Genomic DNA, 20,090 nt, shown 5'->3' with positions numbered 1-20,090 from the left:
CCCGCAGTCAAGGACTGTATTCAAATTGGACTAAGTGAAATGTCCTGGTACTGCAGGAAGACAGAAGAGGATGGCTGGAAAGAAATGGCAGACCTCATCTGATGGAGAGGGGTCTGGCATAGACTTTTTCTGGAGTAGACCCTCTGAGGAGGGCAGTGGGTGGGGATATGGGTCTGGAGTTGGGTATGAGTGTCTGCAGTTGTGCAGTGCAAACTGTGTAGCCAGTTTTTTAGTCTGCTTTGAGCTCCCAAGTGAATCACAAGGGCCACTTGAAAGTGTTGGAGATATGCATGTCTGTATGTATCTATCTATATTTGCAAAAAAAAAAGAAAAATCACAAGTTATATCTCAAGATTTCAAAGAGGAAACGAGTGTCAAGAAACATGCTCACCTGTGTCAGACTTTCTTACTTCTTTGCATCAACCATGGTAAACACGTTTAAAAAAAAAGTTTGATTGTCAGTAAAAACCTTACAATAAAAAATATTGTTGAGTTTGCAACCCTGCTTGACAGCAACAATGGTTTTACACTCTGCTGTCCCCTCCAACGAGGGGTCCCCTACTTATCCCCACACCCGGATGTTCTGGACTTCACCCTGTACCATACTGTCCACCTCAGCCCAGCCCCCACCCTACCCCAATGTCTGTGCCCCACTGCCCGGGCACAGACACCTCAAAGCAGCTTACCTGCAACCCAACCATACTACAAGCATCCTGGGACACTGCAGCAGGAGCACTTGGCTAAGAGAGCATTCCCTGCAGGGTCCTGTGCTCCCACTCAGACACCAGGTACCACTTCAGTTCTCTGTCGGTAGGAGCTCTAGTCAAGCTGCTGCTGTTTATTGTTTTTACTGAGAGCTACAGTGTTTTTCCTGACTTTACTGACTGTCATTCTTAGCCCTATTTTTTAATGGCAGTCAGTATACTTTGTGACAGTTTGCAACCCTGAGCAGGACTCAGCACAGCCTTACCCTACACCTGAACAGCACTAAATGCAGATAAATAGGGCAATAGGAAGGTGAGAGAGGATTAGAGCTCTCCAAGGATAGATTCCAGCATCTGGACAATGAGCTGAAGGTGAGGGGGAGTGAGGGTGGGTGAGAATGTGGATACCACATTTTTTGGAAGGGGGTGTAGTTCAGTGGTAGAGCGCATGCTTCGCATGTATGAGGTCCTGGGTTCAATCTTCAGCATCTCCATCTTTTCCTGTCCCTCCAAACCAGGGGCAGGCAAAATACAGTCTGGGAGCTGGATCTGACCTGCAGAGTGGCTTTGTTCCACCCGTGGTGAGTCCCTTGCACCTGCCTGGCCATGGCGCATCCTGCCAGCCCTGGGCAAGCCATGAGTTTGGGCGAGGCTCTGCAGCTGGACTTCCTTCCTAGGCAGCCTGGGTGACAGTGGCTCCTGGCTGCTGCTGCCACTGGCCCAAGCCCCGTGGTACTGGTAGGGAAACACCAGCTCCAGACTTGCCCTTCCAGGGTGAGCAGCAGCAGCAACAGCACTGGGCAGAAGCTGTTGCTTAGGGTGAGGGGAAAGCAGCCCTCGCTGCCGCTGGGCAATACTCACTGCAGCCGCCCGGAGCCCGCACCATCCCAGCCTGCCCTGCAGCTGCTTTGCACTGTCACCGCTGCTGTGCTGGGCAACCCAGAGGCAGTGGTGACAGAGATGTGGGGCTCTGGGTGGCTGCAGTGAGAACTGCCCAGCAGCGATGAGTGGGAGGAACTGCTTTCCCCCCATGTGGAGCAACAGTTTCTGCTTGGAGCTGCCACTGCTGAGCCCAAACGGGCAAGTCTGGAGCAGTGTGCTGGGTCGAGGCTGAGCGTAAGGGTCCCTGCTGGAACTGCGGGGCTGGGGACAGTGGCAGCACCAGCCGGAAGGAGCTGCTGCTGCCCAGGCTGCCTAGAAATCCAGTCCCAACGCGGAGCCACTTCAGCCCCACTGCATACCCAGGGGGCGGCAGGATGTGTCAGAGTGGGCGTGGGGCGTGTCTGTGGCTGTACGCTGCTGGCAGTGGCGATGGCAGGGAGGTGCTGCAAAGAACGTGGGGTCAGGCTGTTGCCCAGCAGGGACGGGTGCTGACCGGTTCAAGGGGGCACATGCACAGAGCTACCATACACACCCCACCACACCTACAAACCATCTCCCACAAGCCCCACTACTGCGCCCACCCTCCCCCAAAGACAATTACACACCCCATAAACACTGCAGCCACCAACACTCACCCACAAACCCCACACTCACACCCACACACCTCTGGAGGAAACCCCACTCACTGCTATATGCACATACCCCACCACATGCATGCACCCATACACACACCGCCAGCCACCCTACCCTTTCACACACCCCACAAACCCCATTCACACCCACATACCCACCCACTCACTATGCCCAGTGCTGTGAGCTTCCCCCTGATTTGCAGACTGAAAGAAATGGCTAGCTGCTGGGCAAAGCGACTTTGGATGCTTGCAAAGAAAGCCAACATTGCAGGGAGCCAGTGGGACACCCCACATCTGTGAGGGAGAAAGATTGTCTAGTGCTGACAGAAGTTTGTGGTGGGGGGGACTTGGTTTCAAAGAGATACTTGGCAAAAGGTTGGTGGTACCCTGGGTGGGCACCCCCAAAAGTCCCACCCATGCCCCAGTGGTGTGTGCTTGCCCCAACAGTGCCCTGAACCGATGAGCTGTCAGCAAAGAGTGGCCTTCAGAGGTAGGGGCCAGGGAGGCTGGGGCTAGGAAGCAAAGCTGAGGGGCTTCAGGGGACACCTCGGTTATCCGCTCCTGTGAAAGGGGAGCAGGCAGGGGCAAAGCGTCTAAGGGCTTCATAGGATGCCTCAGTTTTCCCTACTTGTAAAATGGATGCAGCAGCCTTTTGGCTTCAGGGGGCACCGCAGTTTCCCCACCTGTGATAGGGGTACAGGCAGGGGCAAAGGGTCTAAGGACTTCATGGGAAGCTTCAGTTTTTCTCACTTGTGAAATGGTCACAGGTGGGGACAATGGGGTTATGGGCTTCAGGCGATATCTTGGTTTTTCCTACCTGTGAAATGGATGCAAGCAGGGGCAAAGGTTATGTGGGCTACATGGGGCTCCTTGTTTTCCCCACATGTGAAGTGGGTGCAGGCAGGGGTAAAGGGGTTTGTGGGGTACCTCAGTTTTCCCCAGTTGTGAAATGCACACAGGCAGGGGCAAAGGTTGCATGGGCTTTCAGGAGCACCTCAGTTTCCCCAGCCATGAAAGGGGTGCAGGCAGGGACAAAGTGTCTAAGGGCTTCATGCGGCACTTCGCTTTTCCCCACTTGTCAAATGGATGCAGGCAGGGGCAATGGGTTTATGGGTTTCATGGAGTGCCTTGGTTTCCCCACCTGTGAAAGGGGCACAGGCAGGGGCAAAGGGTCTATGGGCTTCATGGGGCACCTCGGTTTCCCCGACATGTGAAATGGGTGCAGCCATGGACAAGGGGTCTCAGGACAAGGGGCATCTGGCTTTGGGAAAGAGCAGGGTGGGGTCAGCACTGGGGTAGGCTGGATGGCCTGCGACCACCCGTAAGCCTGCGTGCTGCGATGCTGTGGTGCATACCCCACATCTGGTGTAGGCTAGAGAGCCTCGACCTTCCCAGGCTGGCTGTGTAAGCAGGTGGCTTGGGACCCACTGGAGTCTGGGCCCTGCAGGCGTGTAGCTTCTTGACTGCTCGCCTGTTCCCCAGGGGCAGAGACACGCTACACCCTCGAGCCCCAGCATCGCCCCGTCTCCCGTGCCTCTTACCTACCGCCGAATGGCCTGAGACGTCTCTGGAGCCCGGCACTGTCACATCGGGGAGCTCTCCCATCAGTAGCTCCTGCCAGTTTCTCAGATGTGCCAGACGCTGGGCCCCAAAAATCAGTCTGTTTCTGCCCCCGGATGGGTGACCTGCAGCCATCTCTGGGCTAGAGGAAATTTTATCTTGGGAAAATCGAGTGGACGCCCATCCCGATGGGATCTTCACGATGTGGTGGGAGAAACCTCCCTAAGGTTTGTTGTTTGGCTGTAATTTGATTGACAGACAACACGGGTAAAGAAAGACAGCTGTTTATTTGTTTGAGCAAAGACCATAATGCAAGCAAAAGGCAAAATGGCCCCCCCTCAAGGGTGAGGTGATCTTTTATACTTATTACAACAAGGCAAGACTATATGGTTAACAAAAAAAGCAATACTTGGGCGGTGCTTTACAAATCTTTGTAACAGCATATTTTTATTAAGCTGAACTAGCACTTTTTAAAAGCTAAAAGTTAAGTAACAGCAACATTATAATATGTTAGCAAACCCTTACACAGTAGTAGATACTTTTCAAGGACGCAACCAGTGCACCCAGAACAATGGTTTCTCTGTCTTATCTTACTTCTTGCTGTAGCTGATTTTTCAGCACACAGACACAGATCCACTTTTTAACTCAGAAAATGCTTAATACAGTTAAAATGATTACCTGACACAAGCAAAGGCTTAGCTATCATTTTGCCTTGTGGTCAGCTGCATTGCTAGGCTACAGGTCATGCCTTTTGTTCAGCTGTAAAGCTAATACTTCTTAATAATCCAAATGATTGTAAACCTAACAGTATGCTATCAGAAAACTATTTTATTTCAGGGTAATAACAAACCTGCACACTAGAATTCCTCCCTTTGTTCCAATTTTCGAGAGGAAATTTTGGAACACACTTTTAGGTATTCAACTTCTTGTGGGGTTAGGTTTTGATGATTGATGCTGGATATTTGTACAAACTGACCATATATTTTTATTTGCCTTTGTATAAACTGTTGTCTTAGAGAGCATAAACACTGGAAACAACATAACAGGCAGACTATAGTTATAAATGTTTTAATTATACTTAGCATAAAAGGTCTAAGCCATCCTGTAAGGGAAGAGAACCAGTTAGTAAGCCAGCTAAGAGATGCATCTTTGGGGATTTTAGCTACATCTTCAGCTTTCTGGATATGGACAGCTGCATCACTGAGGTCGGTTTGTACTATTGTAAAAGAACTGTTAACCCAAACGCAACATTTTGGTCCGATAACCGCACAAGCTCCCCCTTGAGCAGCAAGGAGAAAATCAAGGGCTATGCCGTTTTGAATTATTATTTGTCGGAGTTCTTCTTGGGTGTTAGCCAAGGCAGCAACGGCCTTCGAGAGGTCTTTGTGACCTTTATTGAATTTATGAGCCATGATTTTTATCACAGCTTGCAGGCATAGTGTAAATCTTCCAAGACAAGCAGTGCCTACTCCTGGGAGTATACCTGCTAAAGAACACCCGACTAATACTCCTTTGGTAAGCGGAGTTTTTTGATATTTGTCTACTATATCACAGCTTTCTTGCAAATCCCTCTTGTTTTGCTACCTGCCCCGTGGAAGGTGTGTGGCGAAGGATGTAGAGGGTTTTAGCATTGTCGGATAGCAGATATCTTTTCCTTTGGCAGGGATTTTATGGTAGGTGTGGGAGCCACAGACCCAGTATTGTCCTTTTAAAGCAGCGAGGTTTGAATACTTAGGAGTGTTGCACAAACGGCTAGTTTCGTGCCCCTGGAGGCTTGTCCAATCCACCCCAGGAGAGAGTCACACACAGGCTAGGTCCAATTTCAGATTTATTTGTTTGCAAACAGACCGACCCAGGAGTTGTGCCACTCAGATCAAGGGTCGACCACAAACTGGGTCTGAAACGTCTTTTTATAGCCAAGGTAAACAATAGATTTCAACGTATCGTGCAATTATTGGCAGACTTAGCATTACGTCTTGCATCGTATGTCTAGCAGTTACATGTTCTATGATGGTTTACATACATGTCTCATTTACATCTTAAATCCCCTCCCAGGGGCAGTTCTTAAGCCCCTCGCGGTCATCCTTCGGTCAGGGTCTGGTCTCTCCACCTCAGCATCTTCCCTGCCCCTCTTCTCTTATCTCTCGTAAGGAGTTATTTATTGCATCTGTTCCTGGCTCTGTCTGTAGAAGTCTTTGTGCATACTCGTAAATCTATCATTAGCATATATGCCTTAGCAAAAGCAATTATGAAAATATGCAGAAGCAATTATAAAAACGGGAAAATATAGATTATGCTATATTTTTACCACAGACGTATTCGGCCCCCGTTTCCTAATCCTAGCACCCCGCGTTCACCCTTTGATTTAAAGGAAGGATTTGCAGTTCCATTGAAGAAGCATTGTCCCCGGGAGGTATCAGTGTACAAACAATACCACAAGGTATTATTTAAAGAGGAGATGGGGGTGCAGATAGGATTAGTGCCCTTGGTTAAATTTTTGCTGCTGTAGAAATCAATGTAAGAGCTGCAATAGGTAGGAGTTGCTGTATTATTATTACGCCAGTCTCCTCCACTTGAACTAGTAAAATAGTGGTGACATATGCTTGTGCCTAAATTAATGCAGTCTGATACTGAGCAGTTTACATAAAAACACTAATCTCCAACAACAGGCTTTACTAAAAGGAACTCCTGCTGACTTTGGTCCCAAGCTTGGTTATTAGAGGGGTTTAAAAGTGACTCGGTGGGGCCCAAGGGGATGGGAGTCATGGGAATTCTCCTTGGGTGTGGAGAGGAAAATGACTGCACACCCAACAATCACTTTGGTTTTTTGTTTTAACGGCTCTCTCAACGTATTGGAGATATATATTATTATCACAGATATGGGCAACACTAGGTTTAAGAGTAGTCTTAGCCTGAGGAGACTCTGCAAATTGTCTGAAAACTGGGTGGCTGGGCTTTACACAATATTCTGTTTCATAAGTAAATACCCAAACTTCTGCTGAACTACAGCAATGTGAGGGAGGATACCAACGGGCAATGTTGACCTTCCCGTCTATATCAGAGAGTTCGATTGAATCGCTTATTCAGACAGGAAAACCTCGGGCACCAGGATTAGCACATCTGCAGCAACTGGCAGCTATAGCCGACCCCTGTGAGAGACTTATTTTTCCAGCAAAGAGAAAGATTAGAAATAACATAGTTATAAAAACCATATTATAACAAAAATTAGCACAAACAGTATAGTATGTACAACCCTGCAGCTCCAATAACTGATCTTCTGGGACATGTTACAGTTTCAAGTGCTCGGTTTCAGCTGATCCAAAAGTGTTTAGAGGATGCAGTACTTGGAGTTCGGTGCTCTCTGGGCTGGACAGCACCCCAAAAGGGTGACAGTTTATTAGTGGACCTTGGTTAGTTTGAGTTTTATATTATCTAACGGGCTGCAGGTCCAGGAGGTGTTTGGTTTTATTTTTTTGTCTGCTTCTGGCTCACCCTTGTCGCGGTCAGGTGGGCGTGCGGTGCTCCCGCGAAGTCCGCAGTCGTCTTCTTCTGGCTTCCCCTTTTCCAGGTCAGGGAAGCTCGCGTTGGAGCCGATCCTGAGCTCTGGTGAAACTTCTGTCTTCTTTGTACGAGTATAATGAATCCAGTTGTCCTTTTCTGCTACTTTTACGGCGGTGTGGGAGGTGAGGAGGACTTGATATGGTCCTTGCTACTTAGGTTTAAGGGGAGACCTTTTTCAAGTTTTTACATACACCCAGTCTCCAGGCTGGATGCGATGTGCTGGGACATCGGCAGGGAGGGGTTGGCTTAAAGCAGCATACCTATGGAGAGATTTTAACTGAGACTGTAGAGAGAAAATATAAGAGGTGAGTCCTTCATCACCTAAAAGAGAAGAAGTGTGAGCCGGTAGTAAGGGGAAGTGTTGGGGGACAGGGTGTCCAAACAGCAGCTCGTAAGGGCTGAGCTTTAGTTTTCTCCTGGGGGTGGTTCTGATGGACATAAGGGCCAGTGGGAGAGTCTTAGTCTATTTTAACCCGCTCTCAGCACATAGCTTTCCAATTTTTTGTTTCAGGGTCTGATTCAGTCTCTCTACTTGTCCTGAGCTTTCTGGGTGCCAAGGGGTATGGAATTTCCATTCTATTCCTAGGCAGCTGGCCAGTGTTTTGTTTAAGTCAGCAGTAAAATGTGATCCTTGATCGCTTTCAATGATACGTGGAGGACCAAACCTGGGTATAATTTTGTTAAGGAGTATTTTTACTACTTGTTGTGCTGTAGCTCTTCTGGTGGGGAAGGTTTCTACCCACCCCGTGAGTTGGTCAACAGTTCCTAGGAGGTTTTTGTACCCATTGTCTTTAGGCATATCAGCAAAATTTATTTGTAGTCTTTTAAAGGGAGTATGAGCCTAGGGACGGGCTCCAGGGGGTCCTGATTTTTCTCCTTTGATATTAAACTTTTTGCATATACTGCAGTGTTTTAAAAGCCTTTTTGCTTCCTGGTAGACTCCGGGTGCATAGAACAGCTTGTTAGTGATAGTGGCAAGTTTTTCACAACCTAAATGCTCACTTTGATGGAGTTGTTGCAGATAGGGTCTAAGGGCTGTTTTAGGTAGCACTATCCTTTCATCTGGCAATCGCCATATTCCATCTTTTTCACAGGTGGCTCCTGCCGCTTTCCATCTCTGTTGTTTTAAAGGTGGTGCAGACTCGTACATTTTTGGCTTTAGCAATATTTCCAAATATGCCTTTGACTGAGGAATATGAGCTTGGAAGGAGAGGGTGGATAGTGGCTGAAAGGCTGCTGTTTGAGCTGCAGTGTCGGCCAGGGCGTTGCCTTTTGAGACTTGCTCTCCCTTTTTGGTATGGGCTGGGCAATGCATTACAGCTATGGCTTTTGGCAACATTATAGCTTGTAGGAGATCATTGACTTGTTTAGCATTTGATATTTTAGTTCTAGAGGCTGTTATAAATCCGCTCTGTTTTTATAATTGTCCAGTGGCATGACAGATTTTAAAGGCATATTTAGAATCAGTCCAAATATTTACAGAGTGGCCCGATGCTAATTGACAAGCTCGTGTAAGGGCAGTAAGTTCAGGCGCCTTCGAGCTCAACTGCCCAGGCAGTGGTTCAGCTTCAAGTACTTTAAATGGAGTTACTACTGCATAACCCGTTTTTTTTAACTCCATTGACTAATTTTGAAGAGCCATCTATAAAAAAAATCAAGTCAGGGTTGTCTAAGTGTAAGTCACTAAGATCTGCCCTGGGTTTGTCTGAAAATGCTGCAACTTGAAGGCAATCGTGGGAGTCTGGTTCCCCGTCGCTGGGTAGAGGTAATAGAGTAGCCGGATTCAGGGTATTGCATCTCTCTATGACCAGGTTTGTAGCCATTAAAAGTGTGGTTCTATACTTGTTCATTCTCTGATGAGAAAAATGTTGAGTATTTTTCTGGAGGAGGAGGAGGGCTACTGCATGTGGAGCCTTTAGGATAAGGGGGTATCCGAGGACTAATTCCTGGGCTTTCTCGACTATTGTTGCAGCTGCTGCCGCTGCGCGAAGGCAGCCTACTCCCCCCTTTGCCACTGGATCTAATTGTGCAGAGAAGTAAGCTACCGGGCATTGGGTGGTGCCTAAGGGTTGAGTAAGTACCCCAGAGGCTACTCCTAGTCGCTCGTGGACAAAGAGCGTGAAAGGTTTTTGATAATCTGGTAGCCCTAGGGCAGGGGCAGAAGTTAAAGCAGATTTTATATTATTGAAACTGTGGGCGGCTTCATGATCCCAAAAGACTGGCTCTTCTGCCTCTTTTGTGGTAAGCTGTACAAGTGGTTTGGTTAACTCTCCGAAGGCTGGGATCCAGGAGTGACAGAGCCCCACCATTCCCAGCAGACCCCGAACTTGACGCTTTGTTATAGGCTTGGGAATATTTAGGATGGCTTGGATTCTGTCATCACTCAGGCGACGTGGGCCAGGCTCCAAAATGTGGCCCAAGTATTTAACAGTGGATTTACAAAACTGAAGCTTGCTTGGTGACACCTTGTGGCCTTTGGCGGCTAGTGCAGTGAGTAAAACGATGGTGTCCTGAATACATGCTTCTGATGAGGCAGAGCATAAGAGTAAATCATCCACGTATATTAGGAGGGATGAGGAGTTAGGAAAAGTAACATCTTGCAAATCTCTGTGAAGAATTTGAGAAAAAACGCTGGGAGATTCTACATATCCTTGGGGTAACCTTGTCCAGGTCAGTTGAGAAGAACCCCAGGCGAAGGCAAAAAGATATTGGGATTCAGGGTGGATGGGGATGCTGAAGAAAGCAGAACAGAGGTCTACTACTGTATAAAAGGCAGTGTCAGGGGGTATTGCAGTTAAAATAGTATTGGGGTTAGGAACAACCGAGTGTCGAGGAATGACATACTTATTAATTTGTCTGAGATCTTGAACAAAATGATAAATGGGTTTCCCGTCTGGACCAGGCTTGGGTTTCTTTACTGGAAGTATAGGTGTGTTACAGGGGGACTGACAGGGAATTAAAATTCCTTGTTTAGAAAAATCTTTCATTAAAGGCTTGAGTCCCTCAATAGCTTCTGCTTTTAAAGGATACTGGGGTACTTTAGGTGGCTCGAGATTGGTGGGAATTAGAATTTTGACAGGATCTGCAGATTTTAGGAGTCCCACCGAGCTGGAGGTGAGGCCCCAAAGCTCTGGGGGTACCCTTTCTTTTAGAACAAGGGGAAGAGACTGCAAGCTCGAGTTTTCCGTAACTGCAAGCACTGTGGCTATCGTTGGGACCAGGGAGGACGGAAACATTAGAATAATTCTGTCAGGTGAGCACTGTATGGTGGCTTGTAGTTTGCAAAGAAGATCCCGTCCAAGAAGGTTAACAGGGCCAGTTGCTAGAAGAAAAGAGTGTTCTGCTGAGAGGGGGCCAATTTTTACGTTCGTGGGTTGAGAAAATGAGCAACGGAAGGGTTTTCCCTCAATTCCCATAACTGTGACTTGTTTTCCACTTGGTGAAAGATGTCCTTTGGAAATACTGGAAAAAGTTGCCCCTGTGTCTAGCAGGCACTCGTAGACGTGTCCTCCTATCTTTAAGGGTATTAGGGGATCTTGAGCACTGCAGTTTAGGGTGACTTCTTTAGGTTGGACAGAGAATAGTTGTAAAAAGTGGCATGTAGAATCTCCCTCATCGCGTCAGTCGTTAAATTGGTTTTGAGCAAGATCTGGGGTAACAGCAGTGAACTGTCAAGCCCCGCCCAAGCCCCTACTTGGCCCAGCCCCCCAGGGAGAGAGAGAGAGGAGGGGGGGTACTCACCAGCCCCCCCTCCAGTAAGGCAGGGTCCCCCAAATCCCGGGCAGGGCTCCCTTATTGCCCTAAGAGCAGCTCCCTCAACGGCAGGCCCACTGCACATGCGCACAGTTTAAAAGGGCCCGCCGACCGGGAAAAAGCCCAGTTAGACACGGGAGCGGCGAGAGACGCGCGGGTGAAAGCTCGCTGGGCCCCCGCTCCCCCAAAGCCCCCCAGAGACCCTCCAGCAGCCACGGAGCCCCCGCTGACCCCCAGCACAGCCGGGGTAAGCGGGGCCCGTGGAGAGAGGGGGCTAACCCCTTAGTGTGTGTGTGGGAGGCGGTGGCTGAGTGGAGCCGGGCCGGGTCAAGCCCCATCCAGGCCCCTACTTGGCCCAGCCCCCCAGGGAGCCGCGCGACCGGAGCCGCACGAACAGGCTGCACAAACAGGCGCGCTTCTCTGCTGGCGCGTGAGTTAGCGCGGAGTTCGTGCGGGAGGGCGCCGGACCCTGCCTGCGCACCCCCCAGGGTAGACAGCCCCAGCCGTAGCCAGCCTACCAGAGGCATGACACGGATGGGCACGCGCCGCACCCTGAGGGTCCCCTCGGGCTCCGCGGCCCCCCCCGGCACCTCAGAGACGGCCACCCAGACGGAGCCCCTGGTCCCGGGCTCCACGCGGACGGAGCCCCTGGCTCTCGGCTGCGGGGGCTGCCTGTCCCTTTTTCAGGCTCTGGGGCCTGGGAGCATGGTGGCCTCCCCTTGCGGGGTCTGCTCCATTTTGGGGTCTCTGGTGCACCAGCTGGAGGAGCTCCAGGCCACAGTCCAGAGACTGCGTGCCATCAGGGACTGCGAGCAGGAGATCGACTCCTACTGCCAGGCCCTTCTCCCCCGGGAGGCAGAGGGTAGATCACAGTCTCCTTCCACGCCAAAGGAGGACTCTGCGACCTCCTGCTGTCTCCAGCCAGGGGCATGGACCACGGTGGTCAAGGGCCCTAAGGCCCGCCGCACCAAGGCCCCTCCCCCACCACAGCTGAGCAACAGGGACGCACCTCTTGCCGCCCCAGCAGAGCCTGCTGAGTTGCCGGCTCCCGCAGGCAACATGGGCCTAACTGCAGCTCCCGCCCCTGCTCTCCCCAAGACAAAATGTAAGGTGTTTGTTGTGGGAGACTCCCTCCTGAGGGGGACGGAGGGGCCAATCTGCCACCCCGACCCCTTAGCCCGGCAAGTCTGCTGCTTCCTAGGGGCCCGCATCCGGGACATTGCGGAGAGGATCCCCAAGCTCCTCAAACCCACAGACCACTATCCCATGCTCCTTATTCATGTGGGCACCAATGACACGGCTCGGAGCACTCCCAGCCAGGTCATGAGGCGCTACAGGGATTTGGGAGCGGGGCTTAAGGGTCTGGGGGCACAGGTGGTGTTCTCGTCGATCCTCCCAGTCTCAGGCTATGGGCTGAGAAGGGACAGGAGGATCCATGTGGTCAACCAAAGACTGCGGCGCTGGTGTCGTCAGGAAGGCTTTGGCTTTCATGACCACAGCCCGCTCTTTGGCGAGAGAGGCAGCAAGCTGCTGGGAAGAGATGGTCTCCACCTCTTTCCCCTGGGGAGGAGGCTCGATGTCATAGGGATAACAGAGACCTGGTGGGACTCCACCCATGACTGGACCACGGGGATAGATGGCTATACCCTGTACAGGAGGAATCGTGTAGAGAAAAGGGGCGGGGGTGTAGCTCTCTATGTTAAGGAAAGCTACGCGTCCCTGCAAGCCGATATTGGTGACCAGGGTGGAAAGTGGATCTGGCTAACTATAGGCCCATCAGCCTGACTTCTATCCCGGGGAAGATCTTAGAAAAGTTTATTAAGGAGGCCATCCTTAATGGACTGGCCGACGCCAACATCTTAAGGGATAGCCAGCACGGGTTTGTTGCGGGTAGGTCTTGCTTGACCAATCTCATTTCCTTCTACGACCAGGTGACCTATCACCTGGACAAGGGAGATGAGATTGATGTCATACATCTTGACTTCAAAAAAGCCTTCGATCTGGTGTCCCATGATCATCTCTTGGAGAAACTGGCCAATTGTCGCCTTGGGTCCTCCACGATCCACTGGCTGGAAAATTGGCTCCAGGGTCGGACCCAGAGGGTAGTAATTGATGGAAGTCACTCATCGTGGTGTCCTGTGACCAGTGGGGTCCCCCAAGGCTCTGTCCTTGGACCCATACTGTTCAACATCTTCATTAATGATGTGGACACGGGAGTCAGAAGTGGACTGGCCAAGTTCGCAGATGACACCAAACTTTGGGGCAAAGCATCCACACCAGAAGACAGGCGGATGATCCAGGCTGACCTGGACAGGCTCAGCAAGTGGGCGGATGAGAATCTGATGGTGTTCAACGCCGATAAATGCAAGGTTCTCCACCTTGGGGAAAAAAAACCCGCAGCATCCTTATAGGCTCGGCAGTGCTATGTTGGCTAGCACTAAGGAAGAAAGAGACTTGGGGGTCATCATTGACCACAAGATGAACATGAGCCTGCAATGCGATGCTGCGGCTAGTAAAGCGACCAAAACGCTGGCTTGCATCCATAGATGCTTCTCAAGCAAATCCCGGGACATCATTCTCCCCCTGTACTCGGCCTTAGTGAGGCCGCAGCTGGAGTACTGCGTCCAGTTTTGGGCTCCACAATTCAAAAGGGATGTGGAGAAGCTTGAGAGAGTCCAGAGAAGAGCCACGCACATGATCAGAGGTCAGGGAAGCAGACCCTACGATGACAGGCTGAGAGCCCTGGGGCTCTTTAGCCTGGAAAAGTGCAGGCTGAGGGGTGATCTGATGGCCACCTATAAGTTTATCAGGGGTGACCACCAGTATCTGGGGGAACGTTTGTTCACCAGAGCGCCCCAAGGGATGACGAGGTCAAATGGACATAAACTATTACAAGATCGTTTCAGGCTGGACATAAGGAAGAATTTCTTTACTGTCCGAGCCCCCAAGGTCTGGAACAGCCTGCCACCGGAGGTGGTTCAAGCGCCTTCATTGAACACCTTCAAGATGAAACTGGAATGCTTATCTTGCTGGGATCCTATGACCCCAGCTGACTTCCTGCCCTTTGGGTGGGGGGCTGGACTCGATGATCTTCCGAGGTCCCTTCCAGCCCTAATGTCTATGAAATCTATGAAATCTATGAACTGACGGTTCTTGAATTTTTGATTTTCAGGGTTATCACTTGGGGATCTTTTTGGTCTTAACTTGCACTCTCTTTTCCAGTGTCCTTCCTGTTTACAGTAATGACACACGTTGGGCCCATACGGTTGGTGGGTACAGCGCCGTGGCCTAGCCACAAAGGGCCTCGGGCCACGGGGCAGATTGGTTCTATAGGGATTTGGGGGCTGTATTACCGCTGCCAACATGCGAATGTTGGACTGGTCTTCCTTTTGTTTTTTTTTCTTCTTTTTTTTTTTCCCTTCCATTAAAAGTTTTAGTAGCAATGGCTAAGATTTCTGCCATGGATTTATCCTTAACACCCTCAGTGTTATGTTGGAGCTTCTTTCTAATATCTTTGCTAGCCTGACTTATGAACACAAGTCTTAACACAGGCAAAGTGGCAGGTGTCTCGGGGTCCATGTTTTCATACTGACGTATAGCTTTATAGAGTCTTTCAAAGTAGTCTGAAGGGTGTTCTTCGGGACCTTGAACAGTAGCTGTCACTTTGGACCAGTTTGTAGTTTTATCTCCTGCTTTCTTTAATCCTTCTACAATGCTGTCTTTCAGCATTCGTATTGATTTTTTTCCCCTTTCCTGATTGTAATTCCAATTTGGATTTTGCCTAGGCACGTCATTAGGCATGGGGTGGTTTTCATGGGGATGATCGGCTAGAAATTGGTCAGCATGGCGTAGTACTTGAGTCTTCTCATCCGTAGTTAAGAGGCTTTCGAGAAGCTGCATGACATCTGACCAGGAGGGGTTATGAGTCATGAAAATGGTTTTGAAGCGCCTTAGAACTACTTCGGGATCATCTCTGAGCCTGGGGGTGTTTTCTTGCCAGTTTAAGAGGTCGGTGGTGGAGAACAGAGCGTGTGTCCAGTGACTGATAACTTTTTTACCCTCGCCAGGCACAGGGTATTCTCTTAGAGGTAACTGAAGTGCAGGCTTAGACAATTTTTGACGAGTGCGATTTGAAATCGGAGTGGAACTGGAATCTGGAGAGGGATCTCTGGATCTCTGGATCCCTCTCCAGATCCGGGACTCGGGGATTCTGAGAGAGACAATCGAGGTGATGCCTCCCGAAGACTTCCCAGTCCCTCGGCCGGCCCGGGGGCAATGTTTTGGGGTTCAAACATTGGAGGTGGTATCAACGGTAGGTTAGGAGGCCTGGGCATGGGTCTGTAATCATCTTCTGAATATGACAGTGGTGCGGCAGGTTTTGGGCATTGAAGGGGAGCTAAAAAATTCGGGAAAGATGCAGGGGTCAGGGTAGCTAAAGGTTTTGATTGTTTGCTAGCAATGTTGTCCCATAAATACCAATAACTCATTTGGCCAGGGCGGAGGTCCTCCAAGATCTTTCGTAAGGCAGCCAGGCGATTTAGGTCAAATGATCCATTTTCTGGCCATTGTCTTCCCAAATCTAACTGGGACGTATAAGACGTCCAATTAGTTAAACAGAGTTCTGCCATACGAGACTTGGACAGTTCTGCCTGTCCCTCCAAATGTTTCCAATTTCTAATCATAAAATCAAGGGGTGAATCGGGAATAGCTTTCCCTTTCCCTAGGCCAGAACCCATGATTATATCCAAGCACAAGCAGTCTTATTTCCCTAAGTCCTACCTGCCTAGAAGCTGTTTCGTCCACGTACAACAACCGGTGTTCTCGGACCCCACTGGCTTTCTCCGTGAGGAGGGGCGTCTTGAGTTCGAGACCCTAGTCACTGGCCGTTATAACAGCATTTCTACCTTATATCCGTGTCTTTTGCCTTTCGGCCAGGCTGCTGGCTCTAACAGCGTTTAAATCAGCAGACAGATACCCTCAAAGACTGCTTCCAGAGACCTCTAGAGGTAAAACCAGAAACCAGATAGAAACCAAAAACATACCTGACCTGAGGTACTCGCCGGTACCGTTCCTTTACCCGACTTGAGGATCCCGCTTTATTGGTCCTGAGGGGACCGTCCACCTCCCGAGACTGACCCAATAGGTGAACTCACCTGGTGCACACTGGGATGTCGGGGGATGGAGGTCTCCAAAGGCGCCAAGCTAGATGGGTCCCATCTGGGGTGCCAAATTGTGGTGGGAGAAACCTCCCTAAGGTTCGTTGTCTAGCTTTAATCTGATCGACAGACAACGCGGGTAAAGAAAGACAGCTGTTTATTTGTTCGAGCAAAGACCATAAAGCCAGCAAAAGGCAAAATGGCCCCCATAAAGGGTGAGGCGATCTTTTATACTTATTACAATAAGGCAAGACTTACAGGGTTAACAAAAGCAATATTTGGGCGGTGCTTTACAAATCTTTCTAACAGCATATTATTATTAAGCTGAACTAGCACTTTTTTAAAAGCTAAAGGTTAAGTAACAGTAACATTATAATATGTTACCAAACCTTGCACAGTAGTAGATACTTCTCAAGGACACAACCAGTGCACCCAGAACAATGGCTTCCCTGTCTTATCTTACTTCTTGCTGTAGCTGATTTTTCAGCACACAGACACAGATCCACTTTTTAACTCAGAAAATGCTTAATACAGTTAAAATGATTACATGACACAAGGAAAGGCTTAGCTATCATTTTGCCTTGTGGTCAGCTGCATTGCTAGGCCACAGGTCATGCCTTGTGTTCAGCTGTAAAGCTAATACTTCTTAATAATCCAAATGATTGTAAACCTAACAGTACGCTATCAGAAAACTATTTTATTTTAGGGTAATAACAAAGCTGCGCACTACACTATGGACAGACCTGTGCCAAATAGAAATAGAGTGATCCTCCTTCGGAAGGATCAAAGGGGGGAAATGAAGGGGAAAAACAAAATGGTTCCAGTCCACCATTTTGTTTGTGAGCGAGTCATGTAGCCCGGTCATGACCTTGCTGTTACAGACTGGTTGAAACTAGTTTTTTTCACCAGTAACAAGTTGAAGACATGTGCAAACTTGTCTGCATTATGGCTTATGTAGATCGGTTTATACTGTTGCTATGCTTATGATGTCACATTTTCTATATTACCCCCTCACTGCCTATGTTCAGAGTCAGACCTCATGGCAAAACTCTGAATTTGTGTAGGACGCTGACCAGGAATGCTTTCTTTAATAAACTAAGTCTTAAAGTTAAAATTGGCCTGTTCGTTTGAGCCTCCACCCAACGAACCCGGGGACGAAGTTTTCCCCCACAATGACACAAGCCTAAATGACAGGGGGCCCCCACACCAGTGCCCAGTGATGCGTGCTTGCCCCAACAGTGCCCTGCCCTGAAGTGGTGAGCTGCCAGCAAAGAGCAGAGTGTCTTGTCTCCTGCAGGGACCTTGGTGGTCCCCTGGGTGGGCCCCCGCCGAAGTCCCTCCAGTGCCCCAGTGTTGTGTGCTAACAGGAAATGTACTCACTGGAAAAGGTTTCAGTCCAACAAAAAGCATTTTTAATTAACCTGATTTATGAACACAACAATTTTGATCCTTTCCATCTGGTGTGCAGTGGCCACATTGCAACAGAAATTGCAAGGATTTCTGAATGAACCCAAGGGGCACCTGGTGGACAAACTGCGGCAGACCAGGGACAATGGTGGTTTTGCCTGTGTGAGAATACAGGTCGCAAAACTACCACGATAAAAATAATCCTACCACTACCCACATCCTTCCAGGTCGATATCGACCCATCTACCACCACTCTCTGAGTGTGACCCCAAGCCAATTTGCCACCCACTGGACCACGTAAACGTTTATGTCACAGCCTCTTAATTTATTATGACAATGGGATGAGATACCGTATCGAAGGCCTTGCTAAAGTCCAAGAAAATGACATCCAAGTCTACTCCTGCGTCTAAGTGTTTTGTGACCCTGTCATAAAACAAAACCAGATTGCTCAGGCATCATCTACCTGCTACAAATCCATGCTGGTTTCCCTGCTGCATTATTTTTCCCACTGGACTCCCACAAATATGATCCTTCATCATCTTGTGGTAAAAATACAGCATAATCTATACACCCTGCTTTTCTAATTGCTTATGCACTCCGCATGTTTTTACTCTCGCTTCCACACTTATCACTAAGACAAGTAGACTAACAATTGATTTACGGGTAAAACTAAAATTCTGCAGACGGAGCCAGGAACGGATGCAATAAATAACTCCTTACAAGAGATAAGCGAAGAGGGACAGGGAAAAATATTGATGCAAAGAAATTTTACCCTGACCGAAGGATGACCAAAGGAACTTAAGAACTGCCCCTGGGAGGGGATTTAAGATGTAAATGAAACATGTATGTAAATCGTCATAGAACATGTAACTGCTAGACATACAATGCAAGACGTAATGCTAAGTCTGCCAATAATTGCACGATACGTTGAAATCTATTGTTTACCTTGGCTGTAAAAAGAAGTTGCAAACACAATTTGTGGTCGACTCTGATTTGAGCACTCAGCTCCCGGGTCGAACTGTTTGCAAACAATAAATCTGAAATTGAACCTAGCCTGTGTGTGTGACTCTCTCCTGGGGTGGATTGGGCAAGCCTCCAGGGGCACGAAACTAGCCGTTTGTGCAACAATCTTTTCAAAGACTTTTCCAAGGATGGAGGTGAGTCTGACTGGCCTATAATTATTCGGATCCTCCTTCCTTCCCTTCTTGAAAATAGGGACCACATTGGCCCTTTTCTTGTCCCCCGGGACCTGCCCCAAGTGCCACGAGTGCTCGAACAGCCGTGCCAGTGGCTGTGTACTAAAACCCAGGACACTGTCCCAGCCCCAGGGATTGGGCAGCCCCACCAAATGGACCAGTTAGCATCAGAACTGAGCAGTGTCATCCACTGGCGACACGTAGGGGGTGCACGTGGGTGCACATGCGCCCCCTGAGCGTGGCGGTGCACCTCCTATGAAAAGGTGCTGCCGACACTGCTGGTGGTGCCTGCAGTTGGTCGCTGCTCGCCACCCCCCACCTGCGAGCAGTCCACGATCGCCACTGGCAGCATCTGTGGGTGGTCACTGGTTGGTGCTCGCCATCCCCCACATCCTTGACACCGACAGCGCTGCAGCCGCCTGTGAGAGCTCCCTGCTTACTGCCACCATGCTCCCACCCTGACAGCGCCACCGCCGCCAGGGACTAACCTTCCCCCCCAGCCTCCAGGGCACGCGGCATTCATGGTGTCATCTGTCTGCAGGCAGATCCAGGCTCAGCAGGGCTCCAGCGCACACTTCTCCCTCCTGCAGCAGAGTCAGTGCCTGGGGATGGGCTGTGGGACAATCCCACCTTCTTCTTCCCTGGCCCCATGGAGGTCTGCATAGTGCCTGAATTGATACGGATCTGGGGGCAGCCCAGGGCACAGCCATCCCGGAGCAGACACACAAGAGCCCGAGGAACTGAATTGATGGATCTGCACCTGGGGGTGTTCAAAACGTGGAGCGGTCTGTCATTCAAGGGGCCGGGGAGCGCTGTCCAAGTTGCAGAGGCTCCAGCCTGGCGGCCACCAGGAGCCCTGATCACAGGCTGCTCAGGAGCACGGAGCCAGCTGCGGGAGATGAGCAGTGGTTGCAGGAAGCCAAATGGCTCCCAGGGAGGGGAAGCCAGAGGGAGACTTCCCAAATGGATCCGAGGGAGAGCCTGCCTGGGGGAAGAAGCCAGGGAGCAGAGCTGGGCCCTGGGGGGAAGGAGCCAGAAGGAGAGGAAGGGTTGGATGCAATTGGGAGCAATGAGGCTCCCCAGAGGGAGACCTGAGAGAGGGACCCGAGCAATGGAGAGAGACAGGGGAGAACAGGGGCAAGGTCCTGAGACCTGGAAGCCAGAAACGCTGAGCTGCGAGCTGGGAATGGGGCTGCAGACCCTGGCGAAGCAGGAGGACGGTCCGGGCGGAGCAGCAGT

At 49.9% G+C, this 20,090-nt stretch overlaps 1 non-coding gene across 1 annotated transcript; it reads left to right on the top strand.

Moving 5' to 3' along the window:
• Window positions 1–1,126: 1,126 nt before the first annotated feature.
• Window positions 1,127–1,198, top strand: TRNAA-CGC (transfer RNA alanine (anticodon CGC)). The gene has a single exon. It is a non-coding gene; the product is annotated as a tRNA-Ala (tRNA).
• The last annotated feature ends 18,892 nt before the right edge of the window (window positions 1,199–20,090 follow it).

This window comes from Alligator mississippiensis, chromosome 15 (genome assembly GCF_030867095.1).
Source record: "Alligator mississippiensis isolate rAllMis1 chromosome 15, rAllMis1, whole genome shotgun sequence".
NCBI lineage: Eukaryota > Metazoa > Chordata > Crocodylia > Alligatoridae > Alligator > Alligator mississippiensis.
Note: the sequence above shows the minus strand (reverse complement) of the source record. Positions and strands in the feature narration are given on the sequence as shown.